Source organism: Herpailurus yagouaroundi, unplaced genomic scaffold (genome assembly GCF_014898765.1).
Source record: "Herpailurus yagouaroundi ecotype Mexico unplaced genomic scaffold, PumYag 29, whole genome shotgun sequence".
NCBI lineage: Eukaryota > Metazoa > Chordata > Mammalia > Carnivora > Felidae > Herpailurus > Herpailurus yagouaroundi.
This window is the reverse complement of record NW_024412377.1, coordinates 119,080,687-119,108,314: the sequence shown is the minus strand read 5'-3', so window position 1 is coordinate 119,108,314 and position 27,628 is coordinate 119,080,687. Positions and strand designations below refer to the sequence as shown.

Here is a 27,628-nt window from a genome sequence, read left to right as displayed (position 1 = left end):
GGAGACTTTTTCTGATCCCCTTCCCCAGTCACCCAGTTCCCCTTGCCATAGGCAATATGTGCCTTTTCTCCACAATTTGGAATCACCCTTTCTGCTCCATTTCTTTCAGTTTGTTCACTAACTGTTCATGAAACCCAACTGTCTTCAAAGAGAAAAACTCATCCATCCATCCTAATCAGATAAAACAACTGATGTTAGGGTTTTAGTGGCTGATTATGTGGGATGCTTTGCACCTAGTGCTATAATTAATAGGGGTTTTCAATTCAAAGCATTTATTTAATGTACTAATTTTGAAAAGCATTATAAAAGTCATTTTTTTAACATTTATTTATTTTTGAGACAGAGACAGAGCATGAACGGGGGAGGGTCAGAGAGAGAGGAAGACACAGAATCCAAAACAGGCTCCTGGCTCCAAGCCGTCAGCACAGAGCCCGACGCGGGGCTCGAATTCATGGACCATGAGATCATGACCTGAGCCAAAGTCAGATGCTTAACCGACCGAGCCACCCAGGCGCCCCTAAAAGTCATTTTTAAAGGGTGAAGCTAGATAACTTTATATCCTTCTTGAGAAAGCAGTATAGAATTCATTAACCTAGGCTTTATTTTCCTCATCTATTAAATGGGAATGCTAATATAATATAGCATTGTTTATCCCATAAAATTTTTATGAGGATCAAGTTTAGATGATTAAAGAACTTAGCAAAGTACCTGGAACATATTAAGTCTCCGTGATCATCATTGTAATTATCATCATATAGTTGGTGTCTAGATGTGTCTATCGAATGGTTTCACTTGGCTCCTGTGTTCCTAGAAGCAGGCACAGTCTTCACATCATTGGTCAGGGCCCAGCATTCATCAGTTGTCCTTAAGGAAAAAAAAAAAAAACAAGTAGTGATGAAATGTCAAGATGTCCCTTGAAAGTAGACAGGAGTTGAATAGACACGACTTTGGGCTAGAAGACAAATGTAGATATGTACATCAGACTGTTTACACTCCTCTCTTCACAAAGTGTGACCGTTTCCACTGTAGAATCACATCTTGATACTTACTTTAAAAAGACTTCAAACCCAACCACAGTCCTATTCTCACAGAGCTCCTGGGCCAAGGGAGCAGGTGTTAGGAGCTATTTCTGAGCTCCACTGTCTGTGTGTGCAGCCACTTGGAGCCAAGGCCATCAAGGCCTGACTGACCTAGCAGTTCTGGTAGATAAGATTGCACTGATTTTTACTCTTCTGATATCAGAAAAAAACTCCAGCCAGCATGGGCAAAGGAAACATTGAAGGCACCTTCCTTGCTCCTTTTCTGATTTTCTCTTGACTTTCTGTATGTGCTATAAGCAGTATTGGACTAAAACATTCTTTTTCTTACTTTCTGAGAAGGAATTCTAATTATTCTGCAACCCTTGTACCTGGGGGCTGAGGTGGAGGATTTTATTGCTTTTTAATATCACTTTAATTGAGAAGCCATATCATGACTTAAATTATGGTTCTCATGTCTTCCATTTCCATTTTCAGCCCATAAAACGCTCAGTTAATAGCCAGAGATCATAGGTCTTCCTGAAAGAACAGGAGGAGCTGGCTTTGATAAAGGGGTGATTTCTCCAAGTTGAGGTGATCATCCAAATCTCATTACAAATATTTTTTTGAAAATACTTCATATGTCCTGAGAAAGAATATTTAATAAAGAAAACATACCTCTTCATGGGGGGAGTACGTATGGGTAGGTTATGAGTGAAGCAGGAGAGGTTAATACACGTGTGCTTAATAGCAGATTGCCTGATGATCTTACAGAGAATGTATATTTTGGGTAATTAGACACTCTGTATAAGACACAATGTGCAAATGGCTTCCAAGACATGTAAGATGTGTCCAAAAAATTTTCAAAAGGAAAACATTACCTTCACCACAACATATGGTAGGATGGTTTTACTGCCTCACAGATCCGCAGAATTGGGTAAATCATTAACATTAGATGATGGCACATTTTTGTCATTTGTTCATCTAGGACCCATTTTCATTTAGTTAGCTATTTAAAAATAGATGTTAAGGCCCTAAGGTGGGAGCCTGCTTTGCACAAACAGGAAATTGCAAGACGGCCAGTGTGGCTGGAAGATGATTAGAAGATGAAGTTAGAGAAGTAGCCTGGTGCCATGCCTGTGCAGGACAAGGGTTTAATTCTATGTGAGATGAGAAGCCATTGGTGGGCGGGAGGGGGGAGGTGATTACAGGATTTGGTATGAATTATGTTTTCAAATGACCACTGTCGTTGTTACTTTGGGAAGAAGTTTAGCATGGGTAAGAGTTGGTTCAGGGCTGACATAAGGAGAGCAGTTAATATGCTGTTCGGATTCAAATGAGAGATGGTACCCATGTTTGATGTGAGGAGGTTGTGTTGGGAGTCAGGAATGGTGAATGGGTCTCAAAACTACATTGTGTTTTAAGGTTCACTGAGTTGTTGGCAGGATGGGGAGAAGTCAAGGTTTCTATAGTCCTTTTAATTTTGTAATCTGTATATGGTCTTCCTGGTAACTGTATTTAAAGTATTTGAGTAACCACAGGTTTCATTTCCCGACAATATCAGAGACTGATAGTGTTTCTCAGAAATTTTTTCCTTCATGGCACTAACTGGTTCATTCTAAAGGTTTGCTTAATCAACCAAGAGAATTACAGTTACTTACATTAGGTTTTCTGCACACCATCAATTCCAATAATTCTGATTAAAGAAACAGAAGACTGGGCTGTTGTTGGAATTTTTTAAATGACTTTTTCCATCCTTGAGGAAGACTAAGAGTTCCATTTAAAAAAAAAGTATCACATGCTGTGATCTCTTGTGACTCAATTTTTAATTCACTACTTTATTTTTAAGGTTCACCCATAATGACATATACACCTAGAGTTCATTCATTTTCATTGCTGTATAACAATTTATTCATTTTCCTGGCAATGGTCATTTGAGTTGTATGCAGATTTTTGCTGTTAAAAACAATGCCGCTGTGATCATCTTTGTATATGCCTTCTGATGCATGTGGGCAAGAGTTTCTGAATGAATATGACTGGTGGTATAATTGCTAAGTCCTAGAATTTATTAAATAGTTCATCTTTAAAAGTATTCCCAAATTATTTTTCAAAAGCAGTTGTATTGCTGACTATTGTCAGCAGTGTTTAAGAGATAATTAAACACTTGTCACACTTGATTTTGTCAATATTATCAACCTTTGCCCATCTATTGGGAATACTACTTTTTTATGGATTTCTTGATTACTAATGAGGTTGATTATTGTATATTCACACAACATTTTATTTCTTCTTTTATGGAGTGCCAGTTAGTAAGTTTTGCCCATCTTTCTAGTGTGCTATTTTTAATCATTAATTTGGAGGAGCTCTTTAAATATAATGACTAGTCATTTTTGTAGCAAACACTTTTTCTCAGTTTGTAGTTTGATTTTCACATTCTTTTGTCTTTTGAGTAAGAGAATTTAATTTTAATGTAACCAGGTTTATACCTTTTTTTTAGTTTATTTAAAATCGAGTTAACATACAGTATGGTATTGGTTTCAGAAGTAGAACTCAATGATTCATCTCTTACATATGACACCCAGTGCTCATCCCAACAAGTGCCCTCCTTAATGCCCTTCACCCATTTGGCCCATCCCCCCATACCCACCTCTCCTCCAGCAATGCTCAGTTTGTTCTCTGTAATTAAGAGTATCTTGCAGCATGCCTCCCTTTTTGTCTTATTTTTCCTTCCCTTCCCCTGTGTTCATTGTTGTGTTTCTTAAATTCCACCTATAAGTGAAATATATTTATCTTTCTCTGACTGCCTTTAGATGACACCTCTTCCTAATTTGCACTAGGGCCTGATACAGACTGGTGAAAACTGTGTCCCTAGGCCACCCAAAAACTGCTTTTAAAGGGGAAGGCACAATGATGGCCATCCATCTACTGACTTCCAGTTCATGGCTTCAAGTAATGTAAGGCGAAAATTCTCACAGCAAACGGATTTATTGACATCTCATAATTTAGTGACTCACATAGCCCCTTCCAGGGATCTCTATGGCACTCTCTGAAGGAGTGCTTTGTGAACAGAAAGAATGGGAAGTGTATGGGGCTCAGGAGTGGCTGAGCTGGTTGAGCGTCTGACTTCAGCTCAGGTTATTTTGATGAGGTCCCAATAGTTCATTTTTGCTTTTGTTTCCCTTGCCTCTGGAGATGTGTTGAGTAAGAAGTTGCTGCGGCCGAGGTCAAAGAGGTTTTTGCCTTTTCTCCTCTCGGATTTTGATGGCTCCCTGTCTGACATTTACATCTTTCATCCATTTTGAGTTTATTTTTGTGTATGGTGTAAGAAAGTGGTCCAGTTTTCCCAGCACTATTTGCTGAAGAGATTCAGCTGGAATGCTGAATCTATTCCATTGGATATTCTTTCCTGCTTTGTCAAAGATTAGTTGGCCATACATTTGTGGGCCCATTTCTGGGTTCTCTATTCTGTTCCATTGATCTGAGTGTCTGTTTTTGTGCCAGTATGTTATTCTAAATTCTTATTCAGATATATTGTTAACCTGTTTTGAGCAATTCTCTGTGATCTCTTCTTTACCTTTATTTTGGGGAGAATTCCTCCGCCTTGTGATTTTGGCTAAGTTTCTGTCCTGTGTGTGTGTGTGTTTAATGTTTATTCATTTTTTGAGAGAGAGAGGAGAGGGGAGAGTGTCAGAGAGAGAGAATCTGAAGCAGGCTCCAGGCTCTGAGCTATCAGCAGAGAGCCCAACACAGGGCTCCAACTCATGAACCATGAGGTCATGATCTGAGCCCAAGTCAGACCCTTAACCAACTGAGCCATCCAGGCTCCCATCTTTTGTGTGTTTTAAAAGCTTGTTATGTGCCCTACACCTGAAAGTACTACTATATTAAAAAGGGGTCATACACTGTGCAGGGGCACGGCACCCCAGGAAGTGTTTGGTGTATGTTGTATACACTCTACTGTTGCATTTTGGCTGTTCCTATCCCACTGGTCAATCCTCTGCAGAGCTCCTCCTTGCTTATTGTGGTGGAGTGTTTCGATCATCGACTAGGTATGAGCCCTGGAAAAAAAAAGAGGGGGCCTGATCCCACAAAAAGAGAAAAAGGAAAGGGGAGAAAAGAAAACCAGAGAATCAAAAAACTATAAGTCTAATTCCAGAGAAAGAGAAAGGAAAATAAAGAATAAAAGATGGAGAAAGTATAGAATAAAAATTACTGATCAAAATATATATATATATGTGTGTGTATATACATATACACACATCTATATGTACATATACACATATATATATGTGTGTGAATTATAAAAAATCAGAAACTATGAGCCTGATTCCAAAAGAAAACAAGAGGAGGGAGGAAAGAAAAAAGAATTGTCTGTTGTTGCCTGGGGCTGGTGGCTGTGCTGGTTTGGAGGACAGTCTGGCTGCAGTAGGTCAGTCAGTCTTCCTCCAATAGATAAGTAGTTACCAGGCATAGAGGGGCGGGGTTTGGTGTAAGTAGGTCCCGCCTCCATTGGGAGCCACTGTGCTGCTCTCTGAAGTCCCACCATGTTGGTATAGGGGGAAATGGCACCAGCCCAATCTCTCCTCCTTGGACTGGGGATCTCAACCCACACTATTCAGGCAGTCTTCACAGAATAGCCAGGGTGGTCAGCTTGCCCTGAGTCCCAGTTCTCCCCAGACTTCCCCTTGGTGCTCAGCTGGGATTCAAAATCAGGTGTCTTAAAGGACCTGGCACCATGTAAATCTTCTTTCCTGCTCCAGAGTAGAGCCTCTGCTGAAAGGCCTTTGCCTTTGCTGAGACCTCCAAGTTTTAGCTCCTGAGGCTATTTGCAAAAAAGAACTGACACTCTCTGTACTTCTTGTTCCCCAGTCTATGGTCCAGAAAGGTTTTCTTCTTGTACTAACTCAATGCTGTATTTCATACCCCTCTCTCTCTTTTTTGTCTCTGCACAGAAATGGTTCCCTCCCCTCCATGCCTATGCTATTTTATCTCCCCCAATTCACATGCACATACCTCAATCTTGCAAAGCTGTCTCCCTCCAACTGTGGAGATCCTTCTGCCACTCTGCGGATCGATTTCCTAGGTGTTTGGAGTGATCTGACCTCAGTACAGCTGTGTTTGAGGGCTGAGGAAAATACCCACCCACCCCCACTTCTCCTCCATCTTAACTCCTCACTCTCCTACAACTATTTTTAAATGGTGACTAGTAGGAAAAAAATCACACCCAGAAAGCTACTTGGTCCCCATAGACACGATCTCTCATGTTTATACAGCACTTGATCATTCACAAACCCCAATCACAAACCCTCCTTTGAGATTCTACCTTCTCAGGAATAAACAAGACTGAATATATTCATTTTATAAATGGTTATACAGGATGTAACCACTTTGAAAATTGGGAAATATTCTCCATATGTTTAGGAACCTACCTGTAGACAAAAGTTGATAGGTAGTTGTGGCAAGCAAAAATTCTAAGATACTTCCTAACCCAGGATTCCTACTACCTGGTGAGCATATCCTGTATAATCCCCTCCCCTTAAGTGTGAGTGAGCTCATAAATATGATAGGATATAATGCCATTATTGTGTTACTTTATGTGGCATTTTTTTTTCAGATGGAATTAAGTAATCAAAAAGGAATTTATTCTGGGTGGGCTTGACCTAATCAGGTGAGATTTGTAAAGCTGTCTGAGACATTCAAAGTGAGAGAGAAATTCCGCTTCTGGCAATTAGAAGGAAAACGGCCATGCTGATGAGAGGAGGGCCATGTGGCAAGGTATGACTGGTGTCCTCTAGGAGCTGAGATCAGCTCCCATTTGGCATCTTTCAAGAAAGCAGGGAACTCATTCCTGTATCACAAGAAAATAAATTCTGTCAGGAACCTGATGTAAAGTGGATCCCCCAGGTGAGGACACAGCTTATCAAGACCTAGATTTCATCCCTTTAAGACCCTGAGCAGATGACCAGCTAACCCATGTCTGGAATCCTGATTCACAGACACGTTGAGGTAATAAATGTGTACTCTTTCCATCCACCAAGTATGTGGTAATCTGTTATACAGCAACAAAATACCAATACACCGGTGCCTGGTTACTTCCAACTTCTGCTCAGGTGACGATCTCACAGCTTGTGAGTTCGAGCCCCATGTTGGGCTCTTGGTTCACAGCTCAGAGCCTGGAGCTGCGTCGGATTCTGTGTCCCTCTCTCTGCCCCTCCTCCACTTGCACTCTGTCTCTGTCTCAAAAATAAGCATTAAAGAAAACCAATACAGTATTGAAACAGGTTCTAGAATCAAGTCACTCACTGGCTAGTGACTGATTTGGGGTCCTGTATACTTTATGCCTGCCCCAGTTCTCAGGTCTAAGATCTGAATCAGTCTCAGCAAACAATGATTCACATTTTGCCCTCTTTCTCTCTTCAACCATAGCAGAAGCAAATAGCCAGCAACAGAGAAGATAAACTTTGTCAACAATATCAAGAAAAGCAGCTCCAACCATCTCTAATGAGTCTATAGGAGTGCTGCATTTGACAAGGGTATCAGACAGGGTCTGAGTTGGGAAGCTTTGCAACAACACACTCCAGGACTGTGCTGTTTGCTATTCTGATTTCCTAGGGGACCAAGAAAAAGTTCACAAGTGCACTCAATTGCTGTCAAATCAGCTGCCCTACTTGTATCTCCCTGGAGCAGATACTGCTGGCTCTGGGTCTTATTACAGTAAATGGGCACTGTTTCCCCTACTTGTCACTTCTACAGGCAAATGAGGGATGGGGGGGGTGGCTCTTGGAAAGTGATGCAACTACTTCTAAAATTATTTTTTGAGATACTTTCTGATATCCAGCAAACACTGCCCCAAGTAGGCAAAGGCCACCTTCCCAGCATCCCTGTTGCAGAAGATAGGATCCCTTTCCTCCTCCCCTGGGAAGGCAGAGATGCCTCCATTCCTCTCAACAATTGCTAGAAATAGTGCCTAAAATGATATAAACCATTTGACACCTTCCCCCCGCCCCCCCATCTCATGCAACCAAGTACATTATATACATCAAGGTAAGAATAAAATCCAAGAAAATGGGTCACCTTTCTTTTTCTCACGTTGTGGGTAAACTTTTGGGAAAGGTAAACACAGACACAACTGTTTGCATGACTCCAATAGCCTCTGAGTTGGTCTGACTCCAGTCTTGTCTTCCAATCTCTATTTTCCAATCTGCTGAGAGCTATCTTTCTAAAAGACAAATGTAATCAGGTTGTGTCCACAGTCTGCCCCTCTGCATGCAAAGCAAGCATTGCTTAAAAGTTTTCTGGGCCCTAGAGATAAAACACTCTTTTGCATGACTTACAAGGCTCTTAAGGACCACCTGTCAACCATCCCTCCCAGCTCTTATCTTGCACTCAGTGCTCCACCAATTTTGAATTAACTTGGAATTCTTAAGACCCACTATAATCTGCCTCACCTCTAAAACATACTGTTTCTTCCACTCAAAATATTCTTCCTCTACCCCTTTCACCTGATTAACTCTGATTCATTCCCTCAAAGGTTAGGTGAGAGTCATTTCCTCAGAAAATCCCTCTCTTTTCCCCCAAATGTGGAGGAGGTCACTGTGCAAGAAGCTTTCTTTCCTCCCTGGCTATGGGGCCATTCAGCACACTCTAATGAAATTGCTTACTCATGGTTCTTTCTCACACTGGACTGGAAACTCATTGGATTTATCCAGTTCACTGCTTTTTCTCCATAACAGTATCTGGCAGAGTAGGCATTAAATAAATGGTGTTGAAGGAAGGAAGGGACAAGTGAATGAAGTCATTTTTTAAAGGATATTTCTGCACAAATTTTATTTGCATATTCAAAGCCCTTTAGAATAAAACTGCAACCCAGTTTCCAAACGTATTCTACAACATCTCTCCACGTTCTATAGCATCTAGTCATAATGAAGTTATTTCTCATCCACACCCCACACAGTTCTAACTCTGAGCCTTTGTTCACATTGTCCCTTCAATAAAAATGCCACACAACACAATGCCACCATCAAGGCATTTCTTCCATGAACACTTACTTGGTTCCCCCGATGCAGAATTAATTTGTTTCCTCCTTGTCCTTACATCATGATCCTTGTGCCTTTGATTTAGCACTTGGGAATTTTTGCCTTATTTATGTGTCTATTCTTTCAACTGAAATACAGAGTCCTTAAGGACAGCAACAGTGTTTTAGTGCTCATCACAGAGCCTAAAATAATTCTAAGTATTTATAATATTATGTAATATTTAGTCAAGTTAATGTAAGCTGATTATGTGCTTTAATATAGCTTTAAGATTAAAGGGAAAAGCCATACTTTTTAAGATGATAATATAAACCTATAGATATTACCTGTATATATGCACCAATCTATGAATGTTTTGTATTCATTCCTTACCATCTACAAAATACATGGTAGTTATTAGTATCCCCATCTCACAGATGAGGTAACTGACAATTTATGCAAGCTGACAAAGATCACATAGTGAGTAACTGGCAGATCCAAGATTGAATTTAAGCCTATCTGACCCCGGGGGCTGACTTTTTTCAACTAACACTGTTTTGGGTCATTCTTTGTGTGCAATGTTACTCTAGAAGTTTGCATCATTTCAGTAGCATAAGCCCCCGAGTAAAGCCTGGTAGTCTTATTGTGCTTAAGATGAACCAGGACCATAGTTCCACAAAACTTCTCCTAGAGTCAGAGACATGCCTACTGTGGCTCACAGACCACCAGCTATTGATGGTCTGTGAGGAAGAGATTTGCTCCTCCAGGACACATATCCATCAGTGATACCCATTAACAGGGCAACACCAGTCTCTACCTGGTCAAGAATCCAGTATCTGGCTTTGGTATGTCCACATCCACCTACCTCAGATAAAGTAAATGCCTCCTCACCAGTGGCAACTGAACCATAAGTGTGGACTGTGAGAGAGAAATCTAAGGAAGGCCACCGAAAGCAACATGTGAGCAGCCAAAGCTTGGGGCTTTGTATTTTATCACATCTTTCAAGTTAGTTTCCAAGTAGCTGGCATGTGTTCAACATGTTATATTCACTATCTTGCTTAATCCATACACCCTATGTGTTATTATTATACCCAATATAGAAATGAAAAAAGTGACACTTGGAGTTGTGAAATAATTTTGCATAGGGTGCCAAGCTAAGAAGATGAGGAGCAGTAAACACACACAGGTCTGCCTAACCTCATAGCCCCACTTTGGGCCATTTTGATATAGTGCTTTTACTACGAGTGTCCATATCTTACACTGGCAACCGGCATCACCCAAGCTTATACCCAAAGAGCATGCTCAGAATTGGTCTCTTTCTGCCTACCTGCTCAAAACTAAACAAACAAACAAAAAAACTCCCAGGCACAGCAACCCAAATAACTTCTCACTCCAGGGGCCGTCAAATACCAAAGCTACTTTCCAAAGCATCTGGGTGTTTGTCCCAAGTCCTGACCTATTTCCAACTTGTGTAATTATATTGTCTTTCAAATTGCCCTTGGGTGTTCTGCTGGGTGAAACCATAGCGCAGCCTATCCTCAACCATGGATCGATGTTGCCAGACACGCATTAAATGACTGTTTCTATACACCAGAAGAGGGAGATACATATCTAAAGGGAATAGAAATAATCTTCCACAGTTTCACAAGTTAAAACAATCAAAACTTGCCTGGGAGTTCTTTTGGGGGCCAGGATTCCATACTATAAGGCATATACTCTTAAAAGATTAAGCTAGTGATCAAACTGTGGTCTTTGGTGAAGTATTACTGAATTACTACATTTTTTAATGCAAGTGATTCCTTTCGAGGTGAGATGACCATTCTTTTCCCTTTCCAGTCTATTTCCACTATTTTCAAATTTTATCTTCTTGTCAACATTATGCCATTAATGGAAGGAGGAAGTGACATGCTACAGGCATGAAGAGAATCAAAGAGAGAATAAACCTCCATCATTTATAGAGTATGAATGAAGGCCACTAAGCCTGCTACAGAAGGCTAGACCCAAAGACCCTTCCATGTACAATTATTTCACATATGGTTCAGATCAAAAACTCATCTTTAAAAGATAGCCAGTCCTGAAGATATACTGAATTATCATCACAACTAACTTTTAGTGGGTACCACATAACAAATATTTTACATGCATTATTTCATATAAACATAAAAATCCAATGAGGTAGACCCCCCATTTTTATAGGGGGGCACATGAAATTTCAAAAAGGTCAAGCTACTTGCCTAATGCTACACATATGAAATGGTGGAACCAGGAATGAAACCCAGGGGTCTCAGACTCTAGAACCTAACTTATTCCTAACCTCCAAAATCTCCCCTGGGCATAGTCCCAAAGACTAGCCCAAAATTGGGATTCCTCTCTGTCAAAGAAAGCAGTTCTCTGAACTGAATCACACACTTACTGTTCTAAGAAAATTTTATGAGGATGAAATGAATAATGGAAAACCAACTGGAAGAGAAACCCAGACTAACACTGAAATGGAACATAAGGAAATGGAGAATTTGACATTCTTCTTTTTGAAGAGAGAGTAGAAGGAACCACAGAGGTCACTGGCTCCAAGTACCTCTTTGAACAGATGAGACAAAAAGAAGTGACTTTTTCAAAGTCTTAGCATCACTGTAGTGGTATGAAATGTGAAAGCACCCAGAATCCACTACTGTCAGTATTACCACTGCTAGTATTGTTGTGATATTAATATTACCACTACCATTACAGAGACTATTGTGTTAGAAATCCTGTTCCACACTGTGATCCCCACTAAATAGGCACTAAGAAGTACTGTGTGGCATTTGTGCTTCATGGATATGAAGATGGAACACACTACAGTGTATATTCAAACCAGGCCTGTTACCCTAAGGCAACATAGTCCTTCTGACCATAGTGTCACATACACACACACATACCCTCTACCTCATCCTTTCATTAAGCAGTCTTCCAAGTAACAACATCTAAAATCATCTTACATATTTGGATGTTCACCATCTGACCCTTCCCCTTGCTATGTAATGTAAGCTCGAGGAAAGCATGAATTACATCTTTCTGGGAAGTCACTATATCCCCAGAGCCATCAGTTAATGATTTATTGAGTTAAGGAAGATACCATTAACATCAGTCAGTGCAATGCATAAATGTTCCCTTTCATCCTGATCTGTTTGGACCAAGATCAATTCTATGAACAACCACCACCACCACCATCAAGATGAGGAGAACCCAGAACACTTCTCTAGTTTTACATCCTATCATGGGATCCCTCACATCATATTTTTACCAGATAAGCTTGTAAATAGCATACATCCTTTTTAGTACCTAGGAATCAGAGAAAAGTCCTAATCTATTATCCTTGCTTCTTTTTTGTGTATTGGAAAGGTACAGAAAAAAATATACAAATAAAAAAAATGTATTTGTAGCCATTGCTCAATACTTGCTAACTCCTGGCACAGGAGTTCGTGCCAGGTTGCACTGAAGCCAGCTCAAGCCAGGCTAAGATGCTATGTGAGATTTTAGATGATGGTTTTGACCTGGATTAGGTGGTGCTTATACTTCAGAGTCTATTCTTCAAGACAATCCACAAATTAACATCACAATAAGCAATAAATAGATTTTTAAAAACATGTAATTTTGACTTTAAAAGACCAGTTATGAAGGTCCCTCCATACGCTTTAAATTGCACTTAAGAGAAAGATAGCTAACATGTCCTACACAAAACTCTAAGGAGTTTTAAAACATTGGGTCATATTACATTGTTAATATGCAATCTCATAAAGATTTTAGACTCAGTGTGCTAGACGGTTTGGTAAGAGTGAGTTAATTCCTATAAAAACAGAACACAGCTTGAAAAATACAGAGAGGAGGACAACATGGGTGTGGGGGTGTAAAGGTATGAGCATTGGAAGCCTGTTGTTAAGATGTCCCATGCCAAATTCCCTGATAATTATAGAAGTTATCCAAACCAAAAGATCTGCCATTGGAATAATGACTTTGTGGTCATGGGACTATACTCTGGATCCACTGATAAGGTCATAAACATGGCACTTCAATGTCTCATCATGGCTCCAACATTTCTCAACTCAAATCTTAGTCTTTGATCCTTTTTCCTGTTCAGTATGATCTGAAAATTATCCAAATTTGATGAAAGGAAAGTACTGGGGGTTGGCCCTCAGAGATCTTTTCTATGGTTCATCCAGTGTTTTATGAAAAAATTAATCAACATTCATCAATTGAAAATTCCATATTAAAGACAAAATCAGCTTTCCAGGTTCTCTTGAATTTCATTTTCTCTCTGGCACAGAGTCTATATTCCCAGATGGCAAAAAGCAGCTGAAACTGAAGATAATCTTTCCCCTTTGGGTAGGACATGTGCTCTATGATTTTACACGGTGTCCACCACCCTCTACTGTCTTCCAACCTTAAGGTCTGTGTTGGCATCTATCATTGCACTCACACTGTATTTTTTTTCCTAGTACACAAATGTTTCTTGGAATCAATCTGTCAAAAATTGGAAATCAGAAGATAAAAGAGGTATATTGTTTAAAATCAAAAATTCACTTGGAAAGGACAAGGCCAGAGTATTCAAGTACAAGTTGGGGGATTCACCCTCCAGATAAAATAAACTATAGTAATTATGAAGTTGTGATACTGACACATGAAAAGTAATCAGAATAGAATGGGTTCAAGAAACAAAAAGATAAATAGATAAATGGCAATCAGACATACAGCATTACTAATCAATAAAGAAAGATGGCCCGTTCAATAAATGGTGAATATCAATATTATAAAAATAAATTATAATCCTATTTTATACCAATTCCTAATGGTTTAAGTCCTAATTGTAAAAGACACAAAATTTCAAAATGTGAGAAAGTATAGAATATTACCTTTAGGATATTGGGTTACCAGAGAATTGCTTCAACAATATACATAAAGTACAAGTGATAAGAAAAAAAATATTTATTTTTTTTAACTTTTTTAAATGTTTATTTGTACTTGAGAGGGAGAGAGAGAGCGAGCACTACAGTGCATGAGCTGGTGAGAGGCAGAGAGAGAGACAGAATCTGAAGCAGGTTCCAGGCTCTGAGTTGTCAGCACAGAGCCCAAGACAGGGCTCAAACTCAAGAGATCATGACCTGAGCTGAAGTTGGACATTTAACTGACTGAGCCACCAAGACACCCTGAGAAAACATTTTAAATGTCAAATTTATCTGTAACAGTTCTTCTAAAAACAAAAAAAGCCACCATATCTAGGTTAAAATGTAAACTTCATTAATAAGAAAAATGTAAAACAGTAACAAGATGTCATTTTGCATATATTTATAACTAAAAAAAATTTAAACTTGACAATACCAACTGTTGGTTATGTAGAGAAATGAGGACTTTTCATACACTATTAAGGAAAAAAGAAATGATTTCACCACCCATTTTGATAAGGTATTGGGTGTAACTAGTCAAGTGTGTGTATCTTTTTTTTTGAACTATTGGTAACGAATATGTGTATACCTTTTAGTTTAGTAAGTCCACTTATAGGTATATCCTCAAACTCTTGTACATGTGCTAAGGAGACATGTCCAAGAATGAAGTAGCACTGTATAAATCAACATATTATCTAACCTATAATGTCAGATCTTTTTAAAGTGAACTTAAATATCATTTATAGAATTAAACACTAAATAATGTTTGCCAGTTTTCAAACAATGCTATATTTTGTTAATAGACCCATGCATATATGGAAAAAGTTTTCATTGATGAAAATAATTAAACTTCATCTTCAACATAAAGGTTATCTTTAGTAAGGGAAGGTGACTAGGATGGAGTTTCCATTGTTTATGTTAGAGACTGAGTTGTCAATATATGATTGATTCTTTGAAGATAATTTTTCTTTTCTGTCTTTAGTATTTTCTCCTTGGCCTTGGTTTAACTCAGTTTTATTAGGATGGGTCTAGTTCCATCTTTGTATTTTCCTGCCTAGTATTTGTGGCTCTCCACCAATTACCTGACACCAATGACTTGACATATTTTTTTCTTTTACAGTTTAGAACAATACTTGATCACTGTGTCTTCAAATACTACTGCTGCAGCTTCTCCACTCTTTTTCTAGGCCACTCTCTACATACATACAAATGTATATATGTACCTTACATGTATTAGATCTTTAGAGACGTGTTTAGTGAATCTTTCACCCTGTTTTATTTGTCTCCTACTCTATCTTCTGTATTTCTCTTCCTTCTCCTTTTTTATTTGCAGGTCTGTTTATTTCCTCTCTCCTATTCTTTTCTCACTAATTCTTTCATCAGCTTTGTCTAAGATGATATTCAACCTGTGCACATAATTCTTCATTTCATTTGTTGTTTTTATGTACCAAGTTTTCTATTAGATTCTATTTTTTCCAGTTTCCTGTCAAAGTTTCCCTGGTCATCTCTTAATTCTTTGAATGCCTTAATTTTATTTCTTTTAACTAAAATATCTGGATCTCTTGTGGATTGATTTTCATTATCTGTTTTTAATATCTGTTTTCAATCGCTTGCTTGCTTACCATAGTTTTGATAAAATCTCAGGAAATTCTTAGCCTGAAATTTTCATTATTATATATGAAAAATAGAATATCTGAGACTCTGATTGATGTTATCTGCCTACAGCGTCCCTAAGAATAATCATCTAATTACAGAGTGGGATAATTCAAAGTTGGGCTTGAGTTCCCTGTGAACGCTAATTGATTTCCAATCCACTTTGACTCCTGGAATCTTCACTAAAACCGTAGAATTTTACCAGGGATATTATTCCTTTACAGACCCTGAAATCCCATTTTTACCCCTTAGCCTGATTAGTATTCTGAATGCTGCATTCAGTTTTTCAGGCCCTCAGCCACTATTTTTAAAATCAATGATCACTCCAAGGAGAGAAGTAGCACCGAATACTGTGAAATTCTCTCCTCTTTCAGATCTTTGTCCTTCAAGTCTTCACTTTCTTGGTGGCTCTATTAGGTCTCCAACTAGAATTTCTTAATTTAATATCTAGCCCTTTTAGTTGCCTTTATCCAGAATTTTGGTCACAAATAACATGATCTAAAGTCAGAAGCAGAATACATCCAAGGTCAATTTTGAGCATGTGAAAAGCCTGTATATAGATCTTGATGGACTCAAACATATTCTGTCAATTGGTTCAAAATTTATTCAGCCATTTTCACAAGGCGTAACAACAGGCAACAGAAATGAACTTACTTTATTTTGACATAGAGGGTCTTCACAGGAAAAAGTATAGAACTCAATACCATGCCTTGACTTTAACTTATTTGCTGTGATACCCTGGGAAAATGACACAAACTCTCTGTTCTTAGTCTTATGTATAATAGAGGGTAATAGCACATTCTAACTGCCTCATCAGTTTGAGGATTCATTAAAACAAACAGATAAAAGCACCAAGTACGGTGCCTGGCCCATAATAGATATTCACTATATACTAGTTTGGTAATTGTTGAAATAAGAGATTATTGTTTATCTTGCTATTAAAAAGTTTACTGCTGAGGGGCACCTGGGTTTCTCAGTCAGTTGGGCATCCGAGTTCAGCTTGGGTCATGATCTCATAGTTTGTGGGTTCAAGCCCTCAATCGGGGTCTGTGCTGACAGCTCAGAGCCTGAAGCCTACTTTGGTTTCTATGTCTCCCTCTCTCTCTACCCACCCCCCCCCTACTCATACTCTGTGTTTCAAAAATGGATGAACATTAAAAAAAATTTTTTTTTATGTTTACTGCTGAAACTCCAAAGCAAAAAGTTCTAATAGGCAGCAATAATAGCTGACTCAAGAGAATTCCCAGCATACATGCAAGGATTCATTGTTAGTTTAGGGAAGCTGGAACATAACTATGCTATTCTATCCCTTAAAATGGATCCAGAGTGACTTTTGTTAAAATAGTTTATCAGTGTGGAAAAGTAAAGTTTTCAAATTAACATGACAGAGGCGCCTATCTGACTCAGTTGGTAGAACATGCATCTCTTGATCTCAGAGTCTTGAGTTCTAGCCCCGCATTGGGTATAGAGATTGCTTAGTTACTTAACTAAAAGGACAAATCAGAGATGACAATTACTCAATGACTCTACCCTGGGGCCTCATCAACGATATGTTGGCTGTAGGTGAAATGAGCTCTTAAGTGATGCCAGATACATCAGGCACAAACTCTTGACTCCCTGAAGGTTGACTCTGTCTCAGAGACAGCCTACAGAAGGTTACTTATCGAAAGAAAAAGGCAGAAGCTCCATAGATCCCCTCTTTGTTCATGGAATTTCCATTCTTTCATCGGTGATACATTAAGTCTCTACATTGTTTTTTCTTTCTGCCTCCTCACAACATCCCAGTAATAGAGGTGCCCTTATCCCCCCTCCCGTATTCTACAAGTTGATACACTCACTGATGCTTAAGTATATGCCAGGCAATTCGGGCAACATTTTTTGAGTACCTATTATGTGCCAGGCAATGTACCAGCCACTAAGGCCACAAGAGTGAACAAGACCACATCCCTGCAAAGACCTTGAGCTAAGGCAAGAAATCAAAAGCTGACACTCCTGAGCACACGCTCTAAAACCACTCCTTTTACTGTCAGACGCTGATGTGATCATTGTTACAACAGTGAGGAAAAAAGACGAAAGAAAGCAGAGTGAAAGCAAAACCCTGAGGCAGACAGAAAAGGTGGTTAAAGGGTGGCCACACACCCCCACGAAGACCCAGTCCCTGCACAGATCCAGCCCCTGGTTAAGTGCTAAGGAGGAAATAAAACATAGTACAAGAACAAAGAGTAAGGTGGAGGGATTACTTTCACAGTGTGTTCCAGAAATTTCTCCACAAAGCTGAGATTGTAAAGATGCAAAGTATGAGGCAGACACCGCAAGACTTGAGGCAAAAAAGAGTTCAGCATGTTCAAGTGTACCTGGAGACAAGGAAGAAAAGTGGAGTCAGGAGATAGGCTGGAGTTAGGGAAGGGACCACATCACAGAGGGAGTGGTAGAGTCATGGCACAGACTGAGAGATCACACTGCCCCTTCCAATTGGCAAAACATATTGTTAGTGCCTGGATCACATAGAGTGCTCACCAGTAGCCCAAAATTAAGGTCAGCATCACTACCTCCTTTCCATCTGGAACCACATCCTCCTTTCCTCCTTTCCTTTGTAGCTGCCTCCTTTTAACCTTAGTTCACAGTTAGAGACTTCATGCAGCTTTTGGACTACAGACAATAACATTACACCAGAAGTATGTATTATGATAAACATCATTACAATAGCAGTCATATTGCAATATATACATGTAACAATATGTACCTTAAATTTATATACTGTCAAATTTATCCAATAAAAATAAATACCAGAATAAGCAAAATTAAATAAATAAACCTCCTAATTCTCATTTCACCCTTGCATACATTTTGTGTCCATTTTGCTCAGCACACCAAAATACAATTTTGTTATAAGGCAAGGCCTGGAGAAACTGCCATGGTGCTTTGCACACAGTAAGTCCTCAAGAGTTGTTAGTTAAGCTGATATTCAGATGCAGGCATGGGCCTAACTGCTGGAAAGTGTGAACAGTCCCAACCGCAAGCTGTGGGGAGTTAAGGGGCAAAAGGACTCCCCCAGCTCAGAAGAGGGGGCTGCTAAGTGGCATAGCAGGAAGGCGAAACTCAAGCAAGCCTTTCTTGAACCATTCTTTTAAACTGCTTTTTCTTCCGCCTAACCTTTGGGTGGAGAGACACAGACTTCAGAATGTGACCTCTCGGTACCCAGCCTCATGTAAATGTACTATCCATTTTTCTACATAGAACAATTCAAATAAATAGAAAAACATGTTTTTAAATTATGCTTTTTGTCTAGGAAGAGAAAATAAGAATTGCCCTATTTTTGGGGAATGCCAACCAGATACCTCTGGGACTTTGCAAACACCTCTATCAATTACATGCACTGCGCAAGCAGCAAGGAGACATTTGTTAATTGGGACTGTAATGACCAGCTTTTACCAATATCTAATTTAGGGCTACTGTCAGAAGCCGGGCTCATTTTCTCAAATAAGGAGGATAAATACAAGACTTTTAGCAGCGCAGGAAAGAAAAAGTCCAACTGTCAGGTGACTAAATCACAATATTTGGATAATATTTTCTGCTATTATTTATATTTATTTTTTTTTAATTTTTTTTTCAACGTTTATTTATTTTTGGGACAGAGAGAGACAGAGCATGAACGGGGGAGGGGCAGAGAGAGAGGCAGACACAGAATCGGAAACAGGCTCCAGGCTGTGAGCCATCAGCCCAGAGCCCGACGCGGGGCTCGAACTCACGGACCGCGAGATCGTGACCTGGCTGAAGTCGGACGCTCAACCGACTGCGCCACCCAGGCGCCCCAATTTACATTTAAATTAACACACACACACAGCATCTCACTTTTACCCAGTATTTCCAGCATTCAGACCATCACTAGCTCAGTTAGGCAGGGACAGCACAGCTTCCTGGAAAAAGTGATATTTGATCTGATTTACAAAAGGGGAGTAAGAATTGCAAAGGAATTGCAAAAGAAGGGGAGCCGTTTTGAGTGACCCAACACAGGTTCATTTAACACTATCCCAATTCTTAGTTGTCTTTATTTTTAGTGAAGATGTAGTAGCCAAGTGGGTCTAGGTGGGAAAGGATTGGAGAAACATAGCAGGAAGGCACTTAACGCCTAGAAAAACCCCTGTAAAGTATGAAACAGTAAGTCTGGTGGTGGTAGTACCTACTGGATACTGAGCTACTAAGTCACAGATAGCAGTGAATGTTTTACACATATTATTTCATCTCTGCTCACAGAAATTACCATGGGGATCATTACTTCATTTTGAAGATAATAAAGCTCGGGTTTATAGAAGGTGAGACTCTCGCCTAAGGGTTCACAGTTAATAGTGGGGAGCACCAAGAATCACAGAGATTTCTCTGTAGGCCAGACAGTGCAGTGGTGAAGAGTATGGGCTCTAGAGTCAAAGCAAGAGAAGCATCCCAGGACACAAGCCTCCCCTAGATTTTTGTGTGTGTTTTCGTTTTTAAATCATCAAGTGTTGAATTCGATCTTCTTCACAACCCCTCCTAGCTCCGTGCTCCAGTCTTCGCAGTCTGGCCCAGGGCTGGACCACACCCCCCATCATTCTTCTCTTTTATGATCCTCCTGCATCAGCTCCCAGCCCCCTCTCCCAGTTCTCTAGACAGAATAGAGCCCAAAAGTGAATCCAAGAAGAAAGCTTCTGGTTATATTCTATCACTGAGGGGGAAGCTGGAGAAAAAAAATGCACTCCCTCGATGGCTGCAGTATTAACAGTAGTGCTTGCTGAACACCAGAAGGACTCTTGAAATAAAGAATTAATGGCTTCCAGAACCAGCATCAGGGTGATTGGTGCCAATGGGGGCTCTGCATAATTTAGTGTTACGCTCTCAACTAAGAAATACCTTTGGGCAAGAGCCTAAGTTTCTTTTGAACCACATGAATCGTCGAAGGAATAGGAGGAGAACAGGGTGCAATGCCAGAGATGCTAATATCAAAAATATATCTGAAGAGTTTGAATAATATTGTCTCAAAATATATACAAGTGGCAAAATACCCTAATACTTATAAATTAATCCACTGTCTCCCGAGACACATACATGTAATGAACTAAGCTTTAATATTTGTAGATGTTTAGCTATTTCATCTACAGTCTTTGAAACTTGCATGTACAATTGAGCCCCCCAAATTTTTTATAAATCTTATACTCTTGGAAGAAAACATGAGATCACTTAACCTTCCAGACTGCCTTCTATTTCAGCTCTGGGAAAATAGAATGAGCTAATTTGATCTTATTCCTCACATTAGAAAGCAGTTCCTGGGGGCGCCTGGGTGGCGCAGTCGGTTAAGCGTCCGACTTCAGCCAGGTCACGATCTCACGGTCCGGGAGTTCGAGCCCCGCGTCGGGCTCTGGGCTGATGGCTCAGAACCTGGAGCCTGTTTCCGATTCTGTGTCTCCCTCTCTCTCTGCCCCTCCCCCGTTCATGCTCTGTCTCTCTCTGTCCCAAAAATAAATAAACGTTGGAAAAAAAAAAAAAAAAGAAAGAAAGCAGTTCCTGAATGCCTTCCTTATGCCAGGTATCAAGCTACACTCTGGAAATAAAGGTATAAAATGCTCAAGAACGGTGACTTTCAACAGGTGTTTGAGTGAAAACATTTACTTCCTTAACTGCCTTTCATACATGCATTCTTGTTTTTTTTTTCATGTTTGAGTCAACAGAGTCTCTACCAACTTCATGGTATGCTATTTGTCTTTTCTTTGCACCAAGCCATACCCAACTTTATGCAGCATTACATGACCCACTCAACGTGACATTCTGACAGACATGGTATTAACCATATGAAAAAATGAGCTCGTGCATTATTATTTATCATTTGACAACCCACTTAGGCTAGGGCTGCTGATTGAGATCCACTGACTACAGGTAATCAAAACACTGGATGGCTTCACGTAGGAGTCAGTGAAATCCTATAACCCAAAGTACTTTCTCCACTGGTCTGTCACATTGCCTGAAAATTCACACCATGAACAAGATCCAACAACCTAAAAAACAAACCAGCCAACAAAAAAAACAAAGCATTCATTGTGCTTGGAGGTACTCTTTGGAAGAAAAAGGTACATGAGCTATACATGTAAGAATAACTTATTCTAAATGGTAAATGGTCAACAAGTTAAAAGCAAAGACTGACACAATGTGACCCCAGATGCTGGGTGAGTTTGAAAAGGAAGAATTAACTGAAGGAACAGATTGTATTTTCCCAAGGAAAGAGGTCCCTGCCCTGACAGTGGTAAACATCTCAGAATAGGGAAGACAACAGAGCATGGCCAAAGGAGAGATGAGCAGAAGCTTCAGTTTTATCAAGTAGTGCCTAAATGAGATGCATATACAGGATTCTGTTTGCAGATCATTTTTTCCCAGTTATTATTTGATACCTCTGGGTAGGAAGCAGGCACTTGTCTAGATCAGTATCCCACTGTGTATGAATCCTGGCAGCTGCTGCTCTTTACCCTACCGTGGTGCTGATGAAATTTCAAGCAAAGACAACCAATGAACCAATCATTCCTACCTTCTGGCCATCTGCTCTTTGGAAACAAGTCGTGGAATCACAGAGAAAACCAGGGAGATGTCAAATCAAAGAAAAAAAATGATTGGCTAGGACTACATTCACATACGGGGGAAAAGTGTCTCCCAGGTGTTCTGTGCAAGCTCATTTTGGCCATAAGGCATTGATTGCTTTTCTGATCTGTTCCTTTCCTGGTTTCCCATACCCCCATCCTTAAACCCCATATTCACTATTTGCTAGATTATAGTGTAGAGAGAAAGATAAGATCAGTTGTGCTTTGGTAAGCAGCGACCTTGCCTTCAAATCAGAAGTGCAGCTTCTATACATATAATCTACAGTGAAATTTAATATAAGGACTTCTGATTCCCTTGAAATTCCAAATTCAGTCTTTAGGGGCAAATAAGAGACAGAATCAGTCAGTCTATAAACATGTTACATGTTGAGAGAAGTGCCATGTATGGAGAAGCCATGGATCATTTCCTCAGAGACCCAGCCTCTAGTTGGAGAATCAAAAATCTGGGATAACCAATGCAACATGCCTGCCTCTTCTTGCCTAGCCTGCTCCATGACAGATATTACTTACAGATCATGGTGTCCTTTCCTGCTGATCTCACATGCAACCTCACAATCTTCAACACAGCATTCCAATAGCCAACATCCATCTTTCAGGGTGAAGACATGATCTGAAATGTATTTGCCAACCTTGGTCATAATTTACTATGAAAAGCCAGGTTTTGTGAGACAGACAGTAAGGGAGTAGGGATTCAGACAGAAGCTTCATGTAGGAGCAGGGACATAAACTAGCTGCAGACATTTGGGTAGAATGTAAAAAGTCAAACAGACTAAACATGTTCATCTGCCCATAGGATGTACCATTTGAGAGACCAAAGTAAGGAGCTAAGAAGAAGACATGCCTTTTTTTTCCCAAGGGTCTCCCCAGAAGCTGAGCTCTTCCTGACATCCTACCTGAAAGCACTCCCTACGCCAGGACAGTACCTGCTGTGCTGTGCACAGTACTCCCTGTGTCTCCCCACTCCTCACTGTAAGGAGGCCGAGTCACTGCTCAGAAGCAGCATAGCACATCGCGGTGGCTCCCACCCCCAGACCTCAGTCTTTCATGAGTCACCTGGACCATTTTTGCCATGCCCATGTGTCATGCTGTTACTCACTTATTGTTTCATTTAAATCAACTCAGCTAATTTTTCATTTGAATCAATTTTAAAAGAGAAATAATAACTACCACTAGAAAAGGCAGTCCCACTTAGCTCCATTAATTTAAATAGGAAATAACTACTTTTAAAAGGTATTTGTTTCTATGTCCCCTACAACAATCTCTTATACCTCTGTTAATAGGTCTATGTACCACACCTGCTTTAATGGTTCAGAGGCTAGGCTTTGAAGCAAGGCAGACATGAATCCTAACTCCAGCTCCATCATTTGTTGGCTGGGAGGCCTTGAGCAAGTAAATGCAATCTCTAAATTTCTTCATCTGTAAAATGGGTAAGTAATAGAACCCACTGCATAGTGCTATCCTGAGGATGAATTAAGGAAAGGACTGTCATGTGCTGAGCAGAGCACCCAGTACCCATTTTTTTAAGAACTTCTAAGACATCCCATTTTATCCTGGTTGGGAACATCAGTTCCAGCTCAAGCCATTTTCTATAGCATCAAGTATCACAGAGGAGTCAAAACAACACAGGCTTGGACATCAGGTGTGTGATTAAATCCAGGCTTCATCACTTCTGCAAGTGTAGCCTGCCTAAGTTACTTGTTTAAACTCTCGGTTGCTTCATTTGCAAAATTAATAGTGGTACGTATCTCTCATGACTGAGGCATGTAAAGGAGATCATAGAGAATGCTGGCATAGTGCTGTTGCTTGATAAACAGTAACTCTTTTTTTATACAGTATTGTGTGTAGGTTTGCTTTCAATTTCTGAAAACACAGCTACAGGCAGGCTATTGAAATCCCCAGTTATTCCTCTCCTTTAGACCTGCTTTATTGTAAAACACTGGATTCTCTAAAATAACTGTGTCGTCTTCCAATACGAGCAAGCAAAAACAAGACTACTAAGGCAGCAAAATGAGGGAAACTCTCAAAATTTTTCAAACTTTCACATCCCAGAGCCAGATTCCTTCCTACATGGCCTCTGGTTCTTTGTAAATGAGGAGTTTCCTTTCTTTCATTAGAATGCAAACTTGATAGGACTCTAAAATCCTTTGGCTGATGGATCTGGGTGAAACTCCCCTCAGCTAACTGGGGGACAGGCCAATTCTCTCAAATCCAAAGCTCTCAGGTTCCTACTTTGTGAATCTGTGTCTTTGAGCCACTGAAAGAACACACACCACTGTGTGGCAGTGCCCCATTTCCAATGGAAGCGCTCACCATAGCCTTTAACCCAAAGGGCCTCACCACCGGCTGTGGGAAAACCTCTTTGGCGGGTGGATGGATCAGCCCTGTTGGCATTTATTCTTTTGCCTTTCAGTTTAGTACTCCCTCTCTGGCAGTAACTATAGAACTGCTTTCCTGAAGTGGACTCATGCTACCAGAAGCGGTCCGGAGACCCGTAACTCATTTCACAGCAGCTGCCAAGGAGCTGTCAGATGGTGGTTCTTATGGTCACAGGTCAGATTTAAAGCTGTGACCCCAAAGAAGTGCACGTGCTTCTCATCCCATTAAAAGGAGCTTGAGCTAGACAGTGGCCCCCATGGAGTCCATCAACTTTGTTTTGTTTGCTGCGCCACAGCCGTTGCTTTCATTGAGAGAAAAGTTGTAGCCTCTCTTAAAAACTGAGATTTCACTCCAAATATTTTTCCCACTCAGCACTCATACATTTACTTCCTCAAGTCAAAAAGATTAAACTTTTCACTCTACAATACAACCCAAAAAGCATAAACCAAGAGTCAACCCAAGAGAATTCACATCTCATGGTGGCATCCGTATTGGCTACATTCAAGGTGGTCTGGAATAGGACATAGGTTTCGACTAGAGAGGGAGTCAACAAATAACTAGAATTGTGTCTTTTGGAACAATACTATGAGAAGGATTAAAACTGAGGAAGAGGGTGGTCAGTTAGCAAGGTTGGCTAAACATGCAGGATTGGGAAAAGACAGCAATTCTACCATACATTTACTGACTCTAGTCCACAAATATTTTATTTCTTTTCCAAGCTGTTGTCATTGCCTCCACATCAGCTTTCCCGCCTACAAGTCTTCACACTCCAATGCTTTTTCCATTTTGTCACCATACTCAGTAATTAACCAGGCACATGTCGTCTTATCATTCTTCCTGTGGCTCACATTGTCCACAGTCCTTAGTGTGGTGTTTAACACCCTACAAAATACAGCTCTAAACCATCTCTCATCTCTTCTCACCACAACACAGGGCCCTGGTTACCCCAAATTTCTCATTTTCCCTGAAATGTCCCTATTTGTATATGTTGTTCTTTTTTTCTCCAAAATGACTTTACTACCATACATTGTGAAATTTTACCCATACTTCAAGGCTCAATTCAAATGTCCCTCCTTTCTATCCAAGATTCCCTGAGAACTTTTTTCCTACAATGGTGATGTTACTGTTTACATAATAGCCTTACTAATGAGGACTCTTGTTTCAAGTGATAGAAACCAAACTGGCTTAAGACATTAAAAAAATTATTAATTTGCTATTTTTCTTAAATTTATTTCAGAGAGATGGAGTGGGAATCCCAAGCAGGCTCTGTGCTGTCAGTGCAGAGCCCAATGCAAGGCTTAATCTCACAACTGTGAGATCATGACCTGAGCCAAAATCAAGAGTTGGATGTTTAATTGACTGGGCACTTGTGTGCCCCCCAAATTAATAATTTTGGAAGAAGAATATACTTTTGGCTCATGTTAAAATAAAATTTGGAAATAAGGTCTTGAGACATAACAGGATCGAGGTGTTCAAGTCATTTCTTCACAGCTGATTCCTTCATTTTTAGGCATTCTTTGTATTGCCATAACTCCAACCCAGTTAGTTCCCACTTGGGGGATGCTCCAACTCCACGTCTACATACAGGGAGTTTTCTAATGGTTCCAGTAAAAGGCCGAGAACGGAGTTTTATTGTCCTATCCTGGGTCATATGCCTACCTCTGGACCAATCCTTATGGTCAAAAGGATAGAATTTACTGAACTGTTCAGGTCTGGGTCACAATCCACCCCTGAAGCAGGAGAGATAAATCAATTCTACTTGAACCATATGGACATAAAACAGTGGGAAAGACTGGGTTCATCAAAAGAAAATGGCAGTGTTGTTTCCAGAAAAAGGAGGTATCTATTCCAGGAACAGAAAATAACTTTATATCCACAATGACCAATTTTGAGCTTATATGTCCATTTTCCCCAAAGAGGGGAATCTATCTCACCCATTTATAGCATCCAGTGGCAGAGCTTCAAGGACAAGATAAGGACAAGCACTTTTCCTTAGCTCTTTGGCACTGTATGGGAGCTCCATTTCAGTCTCTTGGGAACATGATTATTAATTCTCTGTGTTTACTGAGTATTCCCTCTTTCTGTGAAGCAATTGAGGAGTCTTGGTGCAGCTTGCAGACACAAGCATTTCTCGAGTCCTTGCTTGACAAGCACAGAAGGGAATTTATGTGAAGTGTTCTGTGATATGTATTGTGTTTACTTGCTAATGAATTTTATTCCAGTTTCTGTATTTATTTATAGCACACTGATTCAGAAATTATGCAGTCATTAAAAATGGCTTATATGTGACTGATTTAAAATATTTACAACCTCTTATTTTAACAACAAAAGATAAAGCAGTTGAAATGAATAAGAGAAGCTTTTGTTAATGGCAAAAGACAAAATAGGAAATGAGAAATCTCTAGTCAATGTAGATATATATGTATGTACCTGGACCTTTATCTCAAATTATATTTGCTTTTTAAGTCTCAATACACAAAGAAAATCCCTGATCACTCAAGGATAATCCCTGAGAAGTCTAAGAAGCTTGCATGAATATTAGCCTTACAGTTATTATCTTCAGTGGGCTTTTTTTGTAGCTCCCCAAAGTGTTCCATTCTGTGCCTGATAGGGGAAACACTGGCTTTCCAGTTTTAAAGACCTGATTCAAACTCCAGCCTGCCATATTCTGGCTTTATTATCAAGAAAAAACAACTTGCTCAAAAGTATTCCCCTTCAATTACAGAGTCCACAATGGCATTGATTCCAAAGGGGCAAATTGTAACTCAGACACATTTCTCTAATGGCAAGGTGCACATTATATTTACAACCACATCTAGCACTTATTTTATGCCATGCATTGTTATAGGTTCCTCAGATAATTATTTACCCATTTAATCCTCCCAACAGACCTTTGACATAGGCACTAATAGTATTCCCACTACTGCCTAGGATTTCACTGGCACTGCATTCCATGCTTCTTACTATGTGATCCTGAATCCTTTATCTTCAGTAAAGTGGCTTTGGAGTGACGCAAGTCCAGGTTCAACCTCCATCTC

At 39.9% G+C, this 27,628-nt stretch overlaps 1 protein-coding gene across 1 annotated transcript in view; it reads right to left on the bottom strand.

Moving 5' to 3' along the window:
• PRELID2 (PRELI domain containing 2) overlaps positions 1-27,628 on the bottom strand; it is a 191,884-nt gene that overhangs the window by 30,334 nt on the left and 133,922 nt on the right. The window contains exon 7 of the transcript XR_005784217.1: positions 709-864. The gene's annotated coding sequence lies outside the window, so the exon portion shown is untranslated. The remainder of the gene's footprint in view (positions 1-708; positions 865-27,628) is intronic.